Here is a 16346-nt window from a genome sequence, read left to right as displayed (position 1 = left end):
TAGAAAGTTTTTTTCTTATTAGGCCCATATGTAAGCTAGTTTAAAACACCTGTTCTGTTAAATTCTTTGGGTTTTAGGAAGCTGTTAAGATGGCTTCATAAAATAAATCAGCTGGTGCTCATGTTGATTGCAGGCATATTCCTACTTTTAAAATCCATCATGTGCTGTAGTTAGGATTTGGTACATTAAATATTCTGTCTTTGGGTTTTAGGAAGCTGTTAAGATGGCTTCATAAAATAAATCAGCTGGTGCTCATGTAGATTGTAGGTATATTCCTACTTTTAAAATCCATCATGTGTTATAGTTAGGATTTGATACATTAAATATTCTGTTCAAATAAAACGTTGAATGTCTACCCCTCAGTTTGTCAAAGTAATATCCTCACTGATTAAATGTCTATCAAATACATAAGATTCATTATCTTTATATTTACTGGTCAAAGAAATCTCAAGGTAATTTGCTGTGTCATTGTTGCATATATATCAATAGTTTGCTTGTCTTTAGATAATTTTTATGTTACCAAACATTTCTGTAAGTTTGTTCTGAAGGTGCCGATATAAGAATAACTTTTAATAAATGTTTATATAACATTGTATTTGAGTACCCAAACAGAAAATAGATTATCATCTAAAAAGTACAGGATTCTTATTAATGTAGGAGACATTGACTTTGACATGTTGATCTCCATCTGGGTGAGAAATAGATGATGCCAATACCATCTGACTATCTATTTGCTTGGACTGCCCTGGTTGGTTCTCATTGCCTACACCATCTCCCTAGGTTCTTCTGAGAATATTTGAATTACTAATGATAGAAAAGATTCTCAAAACACCCGAAACCCAGATGGTAGTGAGGTGTATATTGAGATGGACCAAAAACTAAACTGAACTTGCTATTCCTGTAAAAATATTGTAACAGATGTCAGCCATGGACATTGAAATAAGGCACCGTTTGATTCCTTTAACATTGTACAAAGCACAGGCTAGTTCTTCTCAGGAAGCAGCTGTTTATCCTGTTTCAGAAAATCCAATATTATTTGCCAGCAAGAAATATACTAAATGGAAAAACTACAGGGAAAGAATTCAAAGGCTGACATACTTGTTACATGTGTATTGTTTTTTTTTTAATTCTGTGACAGTGGATTTACGTCCATAATAAAGCAACCAGAAGCTTGGCTGTGTGTACATCATGAAAAACATAAAACCTCTATAAAGTCACATAAGGGCTGGAGGGAACACTCAGCACTGGGGGAAAGAAACAGGGGGATCAAAGGCTAACTGACAAACCAGTCTAGGCAAAACTGCAGGTTTAAATCTCAGTAAAATATCGTGTCTCAAAAAGGAATGTAGAGAAACTACAGATGAAATATATCCTGACATCAACTCTGGACTCCATAGGTAACCCACATATATGTAACATACACGAAATACATAGTGGAGATAAATCATTTGATAAGAAGTTTGAGAGTAGTTTCTTTAGTGAACGTATGTACTTTAAGTCTTGTATAATACTAATATTCCTGTAGAATGATGTTTCAGTTACCCGAATCTCTCTGAAGCTAGTGTTCATTTCAGAAAGCAGATGTAAATCCGTTAGTTTATGAGGATTTACAGAGAACAAAACAGAAGTGCTACTTACTGATTGGATGTTAGATCACAAAGGGGTTTCACATTAATAGAAAGTCACAAATCAATAAAAAACAGTATGGTTTATGTCCACATATTAGATGCTACTGATGTTTTTATTGCTTGCAATTCTTTAGGGATTTTATATGTTACAATCGGCTCTATCTTTTAGCTAGTTGTTTTATATTTGTCAAAATATATTTGACAACTACAATGACAGGAACTTTCAGCCAACAACATATAATAGAAATAAAGGAAGTATTCTCAACTAGCAAGAACTACAGAAGTGAGTAGGCAAGGATGAACACAGAAGTTGTACAAATTAAGCACTGCTATACTATTCCCTTACTTTCCCAAACAACAAATCAGGCTTCCTCTCTAGGCAGGAAAGGTTGTACCATACATGAGCATGTTCTCTATCAACTCTGAAGCTAATTGACCACATCTTGAACATTTAGTCACAGAAGGTAATCTATTCAAAGTACATTTCAGTTGAGGGGTGAGACAGGATTTCTCTGTGTAGCACTGACTGTCCTGCAACTGGCTCTGTAGACCAGGCTGGCCTTGAACTCAGAGATTCCACTGTCTGAGCTTCCCAAATGCTGAGATTAAAGGCATGTGCCATCATCCAGCTACAATACCAATCTTAACTTGAATCCCAGTACATTGAACATCATTTTGATATCCTTGGTGAGCATATGTAATATGCTCATGTTTTAACTATCAATTTGACAAAATCTAGAAAAATCTAGGAAGTGAGTTTCAGTGAAGGTTTGTCTAGATAATGTTGGTGTTAGGCATTCCTATAGGGGATTGCCTGGATTATGTCAATAGATGTGAGGAGACCCAGACCACTATACACAGCATCATTTCCTGGGTTCTGGACTTTGTAAGTGTAGAGAAGGTGAGGTGAGTGGTAGGCAGGCATGCATGTGTTCATTTCTCTCTTCTCTTGATTGAAGATGTGATGTGAGTAGCTATGAAGGTGGGGTTAAAGGAGTCTACCAAACCCAGATAAAGGATTAACAGATATTTATTAGGGGAATACTCACATAACAATGGTAAATAACTGCCTTGGACTTCCTGCTCCTGATGATGCAGTTTCTGCCTTTCTGGATGCTCCAGTCACAACCCAAGAGAGACTGAGCCACCTCTCCTTTTCCTTATAAGGGTTCATGTACAAACACCTGAAGCCAGGCTCCAAGGATGTGGCCACCACCCCAAATCTAATGGCAGGACAAGATGCCACTACATAGCTGTTTTAAACTCCTTCTGCCTAGACTAGTACACAATGAAGAGCTGTAATATGAGACTGATGGGAGAAGTCATTCTGTAAATATGTTTCTGGTATTGGTTAATAAATAAAGCACTGTTGGCCAATAGGAAAGCAAGATAGGTGGGACAAGGAAACTAGGAGGAGAGAGGAAGTAGTAGGGAGGAGATTCAAGATGGAGGACCAAGAGAACAGAGGTCCGATTCTCTCTCCGGTAAGATAAGACCATGTGGAAATACTCAGATTAAAAGAAATGGGATAATTATTTGACAGAGGAAGCCAATAAGTAACATTAGTAACAAGCCAACAGAATTATATCTAATACAATGTCTCTCTGTGTTATTTGGGGTTGGTGTAGCTGTGGGACCAGACCGGCAGGGAAAAACTACTTATAACATGAGACTCTAAGGTAAAAGAAAACATTCCTCCCCTAAGTTGCTTTTCATTGGGATAATTTATAATATCAGCAGAAATTAAATTAAAATACCATCTATTGTTCTTTTTCTTTATACCAAACTTTGCAATATTTTTGTTGTGGAAATATTCATTTCATAGCTGAAGAGATATCTCTGTGAGCAAATCCCTAACACCCATATAAACAGACAAACTTCTCTGCCCAGACAGTAAATGCAGAAATGGGAGGAGAATCCATGGGCCTTATGGTCCCAGCTTAGCTCCAAGGTAAGAGAAAAGACTGTTCTCAAGGGAATAATACAGACTGATCGTGTCAATCACATGATACACAGTTCTAATTTAGGCATGCAAATATGACTTACAAACTTGCACACATGTACACTTTTCCACAAACTACACAAAGTAAAATAAAATCATAAATAAATAAAAGAAAGACTTAGCAGAAATTACAAGACAGTCATAGATAAAATATGTGGGAAAACAAATCTCTGCAATAATAATCATTTCTCTGCTGTGCACTTACTACATTGTTTTCATTTGTCCATGTTCATAAGAAATTGTCTTTTCTCTAAGCTGAAAAGTCACTGCTCTCATACATGGCTGCTTTAAAATTCAGATGGTGTACACTTAGTGTCATATTTGGAAGAAAAAGAGTTCTATTTTTATCTTCTGTCACTTCAATTATGAATCTAAGTGCTCTGGATGTAACTACATAATCACATATTTGAAATTTGTCTTTTATTGCTGATGAATCTTTTTGACACATGATTTCAAAGGAAGAATAGCCAAATATCCCAGCATGATGTGATCAATCTATAAAAATTTATTCTGTTTATTAATACAGTAAACTTGGAAAGTCTTTAATTGCTCACCCTATTATAAGCTAGATCCAATCATAAGATGGAAAATGTATAGTAAAAAAGTAAAATGAAGATTTTTTTAATTACTGTAAGATCTTATCTATACTATTCCTATAAAGGAATACAGAAATGCACACAGGTAGATAGATGGTTATACAGACAGGCAGACACACACACACACACACACACACACACACACAGATGGCTTCAGATCTCCTGGGAAAAATTGCGATTGAGATCACTGCATAAAGATGTGTCCAGAATACCCATAATGGCAAGCAATAAATGTTCGTTAGTATCAATAGAAAATGGAAGTTGGTACCCAACCACTGGCACATATGCAAGCCTCACTGATAAGTCAGGTAAGACACTTCATGAGTGTCAATGGGAAACATTTCACAAACTGCTGTTCAGGTTTCATGAGAGCCTCATGACTATCCTGAACCACATACTACCAACACATTAAGAATATAAACAATAACTGGAACAGAAAAAGGGGCCATTTCTCTTTTCTTGTCTACACAGTTACTTTTCTAATACCAAGTGCAAAGTCATTCCAGTTGCATGAAGAGTTTTGAAAATAATACAGTAATAGGTAGAGTTTTTTTAATTCACTGATAACCAATATAGCTTCCATTCCTAAACAATTTGTTCTCTGAAAAAAAAGTGTTCTTTAAAATGAAAAAAATTCATGTGACTTAAAATTATAGTTAAAGCTGAAATGGTTTGTCCTTAAATAAATATAACATGCCAAAAATTAAAAGGATTCCCAAAGTGGGGAAACTCGATCTCTGTATGATTATATGACATATTGGAGTTTATTGACTTGTTTATAGAAAATGGATGTTTTTTCATCCTCATCTAAATTAATTTAGTAATCTTTGCCTAATCTGTTTGGAGTTCAAATTTAGAGAAATTCAGTAACATAAGTGAAATGACACACATTATAAAAGTAGAAGGAATAATCTTGTTCCCAGTGAGTCTTGAGTAAACTACCTCACAGAGAGTCATTAATTTGTTTATATTTAAAATTCAGTGTAAACTCATACACCAGTTTTCCCTCTAGGCATTTATTGATGATTAATATCAACTCCAGACAATTTTTGATATCATCTATATCAGATTTATACTGAAGAGTGGGCAGGATATTCACCCAATTAGTGGGCTTCTCTTACATCTTGAGTCCCACAGATCTTTGTTGAAAGCAAATGTATAAATACAGAGATAATTTATAAAATGGTTCAATGTATTTTTTCACCATACCTTTCATTGTTCATTTATTTTTAGGACAGTATGTATTTAAATGAAAAAGATTATAGTAGTTTTCTTTGAGGTGGATTCTAGAACCTGCAAAGTTGTTTCTCAGGAACACCATAGAGGAACTTGCTGGCTAGAATGAGGGCAAGCCTTCACAAATCACATTTTTCCCTTCCATGCCCTTTCATAAAGGTTGTCACCTGAAACTATGGCCCAGATTTAATCTTCTAACCTCAAAGGATCTGTTAGGGCAAGTCTTCCTCCTCAAGTAATCCAACCAATAAAAGTCCCTTGCGGATGTTCTTAGCTGCTTGGTGTTTTAGCTAATTACATATGTAGTCAAGTGGACAATAAGGCTTTGCCATCAAAGCCCCAGAGCTGGAGCTGAGCTGAATATCTCCTCCTTGAAGATTTGTTTTCATGGTGAGAGAAGGAGCCATGCAAACCTACAAGGAGAAAATCAGCTAATATTCCTACCCCCCCTCTGATGTCTATCAACCACAGCAATAACATGCATACATAATAACCCTAAGAGTACAAAAGTAACAAACATATCTTGGTGAAAACCACAGCTCATTCATTAAACTTGAGACCTTCTCACTAAGCAGGAAATAATTCCTGACACTGGCAACTTGGCCAATAACCCAGGGCTACTCAAGTTGTGGATTTTGGAGGAATACCTACATTCACAAGTTTACTAAACCAGAATTATCCACATCTAAATTCTAAACAGTTATCCTTATTTCCATAGAGAAGTGTAATCTTCATATCTCATTAAATATACTTTGCTGTGTTTCAGATGGACAACACTACAGAAAACCACAACCAATCAAAGATCAGAGTTGTGGAGCCCACACATCAGGTACATCTACAAAATACTCCATCACCTAAGGCTCAGGGAAAATTGCAGAAGACAGGGGTGGAAGTATTGTAAGAGCGAGAGGATGGGAGAAGTTGCTGTGAGATTGTGTCTCTTAGGAATATCAGAAATGACATCCATAATGCTCAGCTGTAATGTCTTACCCTCATGTAAGCTGAACAAGAATGATACACCAATGGACATTCCACACTGGACTGGGAGGATGCCATAAGCTCTCAACCATACACAAAGAACTATAGATAACTGAGGAAGGCAGGGAGCAGAAGAGATGATCTTCCCCAGGAAAGAGTACACCATTGGTCCTCCAGTGCCAACTGGTCAGCCATGAATATATACATACATACATACATACATACATACATACATACATACATACATACTTACATATTATACATACATACGTAATATTAGACAATTTAGACTTTAAAAGTTAAATTATAATACCTGCATTCCATAATCATGACATGTTATGAATAATAACATATTATGAAAGGATAGATCTTCTAAAGATTCTCTAATGACATTAAGGCAGGACAGGGTATCCAAATATTTTTACTGATGTCTGAAGATGTTTTCAAACTTCCCACGGCAGCACAAAATGGAAAGAAGAACTAATATGATTTTGAAGATGATTGTATCAGGATTTGACATATAAAAACTTGTAGCAAAGTACAAAGAGTTAGAAGTAGTGATGCTCTAGATAGAATCATACAGAGATGGCTGTCTATTTAAAAAAAAGGTGGATTGTTATGAGTAGGTTTTTTCTGCCTGCTGGTCTGGTCCCACTGCCTTGCCAGCCCCAAACAATACACAGAGATTCTGTATTTGACATAATGCAGTTACTTGTTTCTTATTAGCTAGTTCTGTCTTAAATATTAACCCATTTCTATTCATCTAAGTATTTCCATGTGGTCTCATCTTACTGGAGAGAGGGACTGGGCCTCTGTTCTCTCAAGTGTCTACATGCTGACTCCTTACTACTTCCTCTTTCCTCCTTGTCCTCTAGCCTCACCTCTCTTCCTTTCCTATTGGCCAACAATGCTTTACTTACTAACCAACACGAAAAGCATATTTACAAAATGACATCTCACATCAGTGGATCTTTCAATAAGCATGCCATGATAAACTGAGTAAAGATATTTCAAAACAGAACAGACCAACAGTCTATGTCGAATGAAGTTGTCAAATGGCTGGGAAGATAACTCAGTGGGAAAAGTACTGTGAACCAAACTTGAGGATCTGAGTTTGGATCAAAAGCTGCATGATGTGCAGTGCACCTGTTACTTCAGTACTGTAGCATTAGAAGGCAGAGACAGATCCCTGGAGTTCATTCATCAGCCAGGGTAGCCAATCAACTGTTTCCAGGTACCATAAAATAAGAGGGAAATAAAGAACGAGTACTAACCCCTATCTTTAACACACATGCACATGTGCACGAGAGCTCATGCACACACACACACACACTCACATACACACACACACATCAACACACACGAGTGCACATGCATGCACACACCAACACACACATACACACACACACACCAACACACATACACACACACACATACACACACATACACACACACACACATACACACACACATACACACACACACATACACACACACACACACACACACACTGAGGAGAGGCCACAGCAAGTACTCTGCTACAAGGCTGGGACTGGGATTCAGGAAGGATTTGGAGGTGATGAAGGGGATGAGAGGGAAGCGAAGATCCACAGTTAGCCTAGCTGCTTCCCTGACTGGAGTGTTCTAAGGGTTTACAGAGAGTGCCTTCCTGAGTTGGGGTCTGGAATGGGGGAGAAGGAAGTTTTGAGGAGAGGGTCTATGTGATCTGATGGATATGGGGGTTGTGGGAAAGGGAGGCCAAAGCAGATGGTCTTCTACAAGGCTTGGGGTGAAACTTGACAACTGGACTTGGGGGAGCCGAGGGAGAAGTGGAGATCCGAGGGAGAAGTGAAGATCTGTAGTTGGCTTACCGGAGTCCATGGCTAAAGTGGCCTGTGGGTTCCCAGGCACAATCTAAACTTTTTAAAACAAAAGACAGTACAATAGGATCTGCTTTGCAGATCTATACTGAATTAACCATGCATACATAAAATGTGAAAATAATACTTATAAATTATCAATAATAGAGAATACCACATTTAAGAAGTAAAATGAATGCATTTATCATATGTTTCTGAACAGAATTTACATTATTTTATATTTTTAAATTAACTCTCATAGGAATTGTTCATGTGTATGTTAGAGCTCAGAGGTCAACTTGCAGCTCTTTCTATCTGTCCTGTGGATTCCAGGGTTCAAACTGAGGTGGTGTGTTTTCAGTTTTAGTGATCTCACTGACCAGTTATATACATATTTTAAAATGCTTCAGAAACTGCTTAACTTTTATCCATAGGTAAGTATAATCTTATAATGCCATCATATCATGTCCCCACAATAAGGTAAATATCTGAGCACTAGTAGACTTGCAAACTACGATCCAGCAAAATCATTGAAATTTTAAAACTCAGACTGTTGAGTTGGCACCATGGTTAAAACACTTACTGCCCTTCCAGAGGACCTAGCATCTGCTCAGACTCATGTATGTCCAGCTCCAGAGGATCTCATGTACCCACTTCTGGCCTCTGTAGGAACTTGCCCACATGACCCATACACACTCAGAGATATATACACATTTGTATACAGATAAAATAAATCTTTCAAAAATTAAAACATATAACTTGAAAAGTTAAAGCAATTGCAATATACTTTTAAAATGTTGGAAAACAAAACAAGACAAACAAAAGCTCAAAAATTTTGATATAAACATAATTTGGATAATTATATAGTGATTAGTAATAGTCACAATCACCTCATGAAATAATCTCAGGGCTGCTTATTTAAAATATATAAAAAACCATGTTTTATGCATTATTATTTATAATATTAAAATTTATTCAGGATAATTACATTGGAGACAATTAATGATAGGGATAATTTGAGGACCTATCTATGTATAATATGTTAATACCCACTGGATTAAAATTCATCTATCTAATGATTAAGAAATACTACTTAACTACATAGATACACATTCCTTTCTGCATTTGAGGCTCTCAGGTTTCACAGAAGTTATGGAAGATTTATTAATGTAACCTATATGCACAGATAGCATTTTATACAAGACATGACTGTTTTGAAAGACACCAAATGTCCATCCCCTTCCCAGTGCACTCACTAGTTCCTCAGTGTGGACACAAATCTATCCAGTGGTTTGTCTGTAGCTTTGGCTGTCCTGCCTGGCCATTTTCACTCATATGTTCTATTCCTTCCTTCCCACTAACTCTCACTCACACTAGTGTCTCCTCTGTGTCTTTCCACGTCTTTTTATTTAGGATGCTTACATGTCAGTATGGTATTAATCATAAGGAACAAAGGCTGAAGTTTTGGCGATACCTAAGAGTGTCCAGAAAGCATAGATTCCTTGATTCTAATCATGATATTTGCTAGAAATAGCAAGCAAATTATCTCAGACACCTTCAGTTTAGCAAGCTACCATTCCTGGAGGCATTTACACATACAAAGAGCTCTTCTCCAAGTTTCAATATCTGGTATCTGGGATCTGTGTATGGGCTCCTGCTTTAAATTCTAAGCAACTGCTCTCTGCCTACTCACAAGGCAAGCTGGCTCCTCCTTGATACACTCACTGCATCCTAATAGAAAATTCCTATGAAGTCTTTCATTCATTCATATTCCATGCTCATATGCAATTATCATAACATCCCTACTATGAGAAATAAACTTCAATTAGTTCCCTTATATTGCTAAATAGGAGAGGCAATTCCTTCCTCATAGATCTTAGTTTGAAAGAAAACAAAATATTCAAATATTACAATGTATGAAAAAAGCTGCATACACTAAACCTTTCTATTTTAGGTTATAAGTGATATCAAAAATAAAGAAAAGAATGTGTGAATCTTAGTACTTGGGGATAAAAAGCATTCTAATTTTAGGTACAGATAAACCTCACTGCAACAGTGGAATTTGAATAAAGGTTTGAATGAAGTAGACGTTTACTTATAAAGGAAAACATTATTCTTGGAAGAGGAGGAATGGTCAGAAATATATTTAGCTAAGAGTGTGCTTGAAGAATTCCATGCATACCAGGATGCTAGGTTACCTGTTCTGGACAAAGCAGGTGGGGGGAAGCAGCCTGTGAAAACTTATCAAGGCATCAGAGAACAGGAAGAGTAGTGGGTTTTGGATGTGGAATTTACTCTGAATGATATATGAGCTACTTAAATGCTGCAAGCAGAAGGATGACACACTGTATCCATTTCTAAAGATCACTCTGACTGCTGGTTCTAGAGGCTTTAAACAGACATCAGGGTAGCAGGGAAATCCTTTAAGTGACTACTCAGGACAGCATATAAAAGTGGCATTGTGATAGATGTAGTTATATAAGGTCAAATCAAAAATTTACTGGTGTATCACAAGAAACATTTCTTCAATATATCTATTAATTTTGTCACTTAGTAAAGGCTAAAGAAAACTTGCATACGAATACAAGTATGTACATGCTTATTTTTCTATAAAGAATTATATGTTGGCATAGGAGAGGTTGGAGGGAGGAAGAAAGGGAAGGAGTGATGTAACTATATTCTAGATAAAAATTAAACCTTGCCTGAATATTTTATACTTTAAAACATGGAGAATTTTTGTGTCTTTCAGAGTTGATCCATGTTTTTATATTATACATTTTAATTCTGAGTATATCACTTTGCATAAAATCAGCACAAAATTGCAAAAGTATGTTTAGAAGTATGTTTAGAGGCATTTCAGAAATAGTTAGAAATTCTGTCCTAATCCTAAAGCAAATTGCTTTAAATGACTTATGTTTTTGAAACTCAATTCAGTAACTCACACAGAAATTATAATATCATTCTATTATCCACAAATATGTTTATATAATATTTACATTTTGGAAATAACAGCGACTTTTTTTTTTTTAGATTTCTGGACTTGATATATAGCTCTATTGTTACATTGAGGCCCTGGGTTTATTCTTTAGTGTTCAGAAAAATATTCTTTATTTTGTTTAGTTAAAGCATTGTGTCACTATAAAAGCAAAGAACTTTGAATATATTGTCAAAACACTGCAATTCATAACATACAATACTGTTGAATCTGAGCCAAGAAGCTTTGAGTTGTTCCTTTTTATGTTGCCTGGTGTTGCATCACACACAGTGCAAAGTGCATATGTTGTTTGCTGAGAACCAAGATCCCAGTACAGCCATGAAATACAGAATGAGCGAGGACTGGCAAAAACACCCTGAATTCATTTCACATTTCAACTAAGTTTGCATTCAGAAACATTTCATTGTGGGCCATTTTTTTTCACAATCCCGTGTTTAGTTGCCTGACTGACACAGGTTCATATTTAAAAAGCCGTGATTGGTGCTTAAAAGATGGCTCAGAGATTAACATCATGCATTGCTCTTATAGAGGACTGGGTTTAGGTACCCAACACCCTTATCAGGAGGCTCACAACTGCCTACAACTCCAATTTCAAGAGATTTATTACCTTATGTTCAGCAGCAACCTACATATGTGTGATACACATTAATTCACACAGGCATACATATATGCTCATGAATAAAAATACATACATGTTTCTAAAATCTATAATTATTGGTCATATTGAGAGGGAAGTTATATTGCAGTGTTATTTAAGAAGCAAGAGTGGCAGGGCCTTGAATTAAAAGAGCTAGATTGGTTTAGAGAGCATAGACTTTTCATACAAGGGAGTAGGTGCAGAAATTCAAGATTGCAACAATTTTTAGAATTTAATCCAGTGATTGCCTGGACAAATAAAAATCAGTGTCAGTGAAAATGAGGCTACAGACAAGTGCCAATCATTTATAGTGACAAGAACAGGTTTAATTTTCTGGAAAATAAAAAGAGAATGAGGATAATAGAAGAGAAGAATATGAAATTTCCACATATCTTTGAGAGGAATTGTCTTAGTTAAGGTTTTTATTGCTATGAAAAGACACCATGAACACAGCAACACTTATGAATGAGAACATTTAGTTGGGATGGTTGGCGTACAGTTTCAGAGGTTCAGTCCATTATCATCATGGCAGGGAGCATGGCAGAGTGCAGGCAGACATTGTTCTGAAAATGTAGCTGAGAGTCCTACATCTTGCAGGCAACAGGAAGTTGACTGTCTCAATGGACATGGCTTGAGCACATATAAAACTCAACGCCCACCTCTACAGTGACATACTTCTTCCAACAAGACCACTCCTACACCAACAAGGACACACCTCCTAATAGTACCACTCCCTCTTGGGTGGGGCATTTTCTTTCAAACCACCACTGGAATATGTTTAAAATACTTAAGCATAAAAAGGCATCATAAAGAAATTAAGTCATTAAAGATTGTTTTATGGTTTTCACTGAGAAGTCCTAATCACTTCTGAAATCCAAGCAACACTTTACCTATCAATAGGATGCTAAGATGGATCAGTTAGTAAAGGCATTTGCTACCAAGCTTGAAGACCTGGTTTATTGCTCAGAACCCACATGTAGAAGCAGAAAAGAAATTCCAAAGGCTGTCATCTGACTCCTACACATGTGCTATGGGTCAAACGTGCGTCTAAGTCATAAACCAACCATTCATTTAAAATTTTGTAGACATTTGGAAATAATATTGATAAGGGAATAAAATTGTGTGCTATTGTGTAGATTGTACTTTTATGGCATATCTTATTTCATTTTCAACCACAATAGCCTTTGAAAAAGAGGGTAAGTCTAAATGATTTTATGAACTTTCTTATGTCTCTAGATTTGTTCATAGGACTCACACTTGTCACTTCCTAATTTAGAAAATAGGGTGCATCCTTTTGTTAAGAAGCATCTCTAACTAATACTTTTAAAGAATGTTTAGACAGTTGTCACAAATTCAGACAATTCAATTCCAGGTATTAATTGGTTCAATTCTGAATACTCCTTACTGTTTCATGCTTATAGAATGATATTGACTAGATGCTTTATTTCACTAAATTTGCATATTTTGTGTGTGTGTTTTTCTTAACCAAATAATACTTGTAAAATGTTCTAAGAATTAGCACAAATTTAAATTAGGGCACGTCCTAATTATCCTAAACTGTCAAATGTCATATGAAACTTGTTTTTTTACTGACATTAAAATGAGTGTTGTTCCCTTTTCCTGCTAACGGTGTTTTTCTTTGAATAGTTATTTTACTACTGGGTCAATTATAATGAGCAAAATTACAGAGAAAAGGGACAATGTCCAGTACCTTTAATTTTAATTTATCTTCTTTAAGGAGAATTATCTTACAGATTCTTTAGTTAGTGAAATTCAATAACAAGAAAACTTTTTTTTTTTTTTTTTTGGTTTTGCGAAACAGGGTTTCTTTGTATTGTTTTGGAGCCTGTCCTGGAACTTGCTCTGTAGACCAGGCTGGCCTTGAACTCACAGAGATCCACCTGCCTCTGCCCCCAAAGTGCTGTGATTAAAGGCATGTGCCACCAATGCCCGGCTCATGAAAAACTTTTATGAAAAAATTAAGCAGAGGAGAAATTTTTTTCAACATCATAAAGGTTCCATTTGATACAGATGTAGCCCAAACCATAGAGATTAAGATCAACAAAATAAGGTTTCCACCTCCACTCCTCTGATTTAATATATTGTTACAAATAAGATAATCATAGAAAAACAAATAAAACAAGTTTCTCTCATATGTGGAAACAGTTGATGAGAAGTATATGCCATGGAAAGATGCTACTGGATGTGGGAGAAAGGGAGAAGGAGGGTGGAACAATATGAGGGATCCATATTGGAAAGGTCACACTAAACCCATGTAGTTTATTACATTGTCATATACTAGTGAAGCAGAAAAGAAAAAAAATGAAAGAAGTTCAGCTTTGTTTTAACACTATTTCCTTTCCCTATTGTCCTATAATAAATAAAAGTGTTTATTTATGCAGAAGTGTGATTGTATCTTCTAAGGAAAAGATACTAGTTCAAATATATATATATATACATATATATATATATTCTTCATATCATATTGACTTATGAACATCAGTAGGATTGTACAGCTACTATGATATCTTGTTCACTAAATACAGGAGGTTAAATGTAAATCTTAATATGGGAATCTTATGAACAAAGAAGAAAACATCCAGTGACTTGCAGATTCTCTTATAAGTCACTGTCATCGTGTTCATTAGAAGGGTTTTATGTACCATTTTCTTAAACAGAAATTTCTCTGTATGGTTTTGTACAATAACAGTGCAAAACCTTTAAGTTTTCATCATTCATCCCCAGGTCTGTGTGGTCTGATTATAGGAGACACTTTGATTAATGCCTTTTCACTTTGAATAGCTGGGAAGACATTAGTTTTAAAATAATATATTAACTTTGTCATACATAGCAAGAACAAACAGTAATATGTAAACATTAATGCGGCAGAATAAGAGAGATAAACTGCAGCAACATCTAAGAAATATCACATAGGGAACAGCAAACATCTACAGAAACAACCTAGGTTTTGTTACTCAGTTCACTTCCTCCGTCTGCTCCTCGGAGAAGATAAGGCCTCCCATGGGGAGTCAAGGAATTCTGTTCCATCACTACTTTTAGGCAGGATCGCCCCCCCCCCCCAACCTGCCCATCTATGATGAGCAAGGTATCTTTCCATGGGAAATGGATCCCAAAAGTCCAGTTCATTCATTAGGGATGGCTCCTGGTCCCACTGCCAGTGACCCTACAAACTGCCCAACCCCCCACCCCCACCCCACTGGGTCACATGCATTCAGGAGCCTAGTTCAGTCCGATGCAGTTTCTCCAGCCATCAGTCTGGAGTCAGTGAGCTTCCACCAGTTTAGGTCAGCTGTTTCTGCAGTTTCTTCATCATGGTTCTGGTCCCTTAGCTCATATTATTGCTCTTCCCTCTCTTTGACTAGACCCTGGCAGTGTGGTCCAGTGCAACTGAGCACAGTAATCAGTTTGAGAATGTTTGATAGGAAAGGTATCCTTTAAATTCTGCCCGGTGATAGGGTAACTCCCAAGGATCCACAAGGAGGCCCCCCAGGTAAGGCTTCTAGCAATAGTAGAGTGGATTCCTGAACTGGTCTACCCTTGTAATCAGATTGGTGAATATCCCAACTGTCATCATAGAACCCTCATCTCGTAATTGATGGAACCAGATGCAGAGACCCACAACCAAGAACCAGGCCAAGCTGTGGGAATCCAGGAGAACACAGGGAGGAGAGACTATATGAGCAAGGGAGGTCAAGACTGTGATGAAGAAATCTACAGAGACAGCTGAACCAAGCTCGTGGGAATTCATGAACTCTAGACCTAGAACCGTGGAGACTCCAGGGGACGGAATTAGGCCCTTTGTATGTGGGAGACAGTTGTGAAGCTGAGGGGTTCCTTGCAGTAGAACCATGATACAAACCTAGTACATGAGTTAGCTTGTTGGAGCCTGTTCCTTAGGGTTGGGATGCCATGTCAATCTTAATGCATGGGAGAGGGGCCTGGTCCTCCCCAACCTACTGAGGCAGACTATGTTGATTCCTCATGACATCGCTTACATGTGAGGAGTGGACTGGGGGTATGCTAGGGGGAAGGTGGGAAGGGGATGGGAAGAAGGTGAGAGGGAGTACTTCACCCTTTCTTTGACTAGACTCCGGAAGCTTGGGGTTGGGGATTGCAGCAAGGAGACTTCGTGGAGACTGGGATTAATAAGCAAAAACAAACAAAAGTGAAAAAAAAAACCCCTGCTATTATCTACCTTTTCAATCTTCTAGGCACATCTTTAGTACTTTTTTTTGGGCCAAATTTAACTTTACATGAATTATTTTTTAAGCCAAACCCTGTCACATGTAGTGTACACATTTGATGTGCTGAGTAATTTCTGGAAATCAGTACATGGATCTATTGTTGGAACAAGGTCAAAGGATGGGAAGAGATGAGGGGAATTCTGAGTGTTT

This window comes from Phodopus roborovskii, unplaced genomic scaffold (genome assembly GCF_943737965.1).
Source record: "Phodopus roborovskii unplaced genomic scaffold, PHOROB, whole genome shotgun sequence".
Taxonomy (NCBI): Eukaryota; Metazoa; Chordata; class Mammalia; order Rodentia; family Cricetidae; genus Phodopus; species Phodopus roborovskii.
This window is presented reverse-complemented; position numbering follows the sequence as displayed.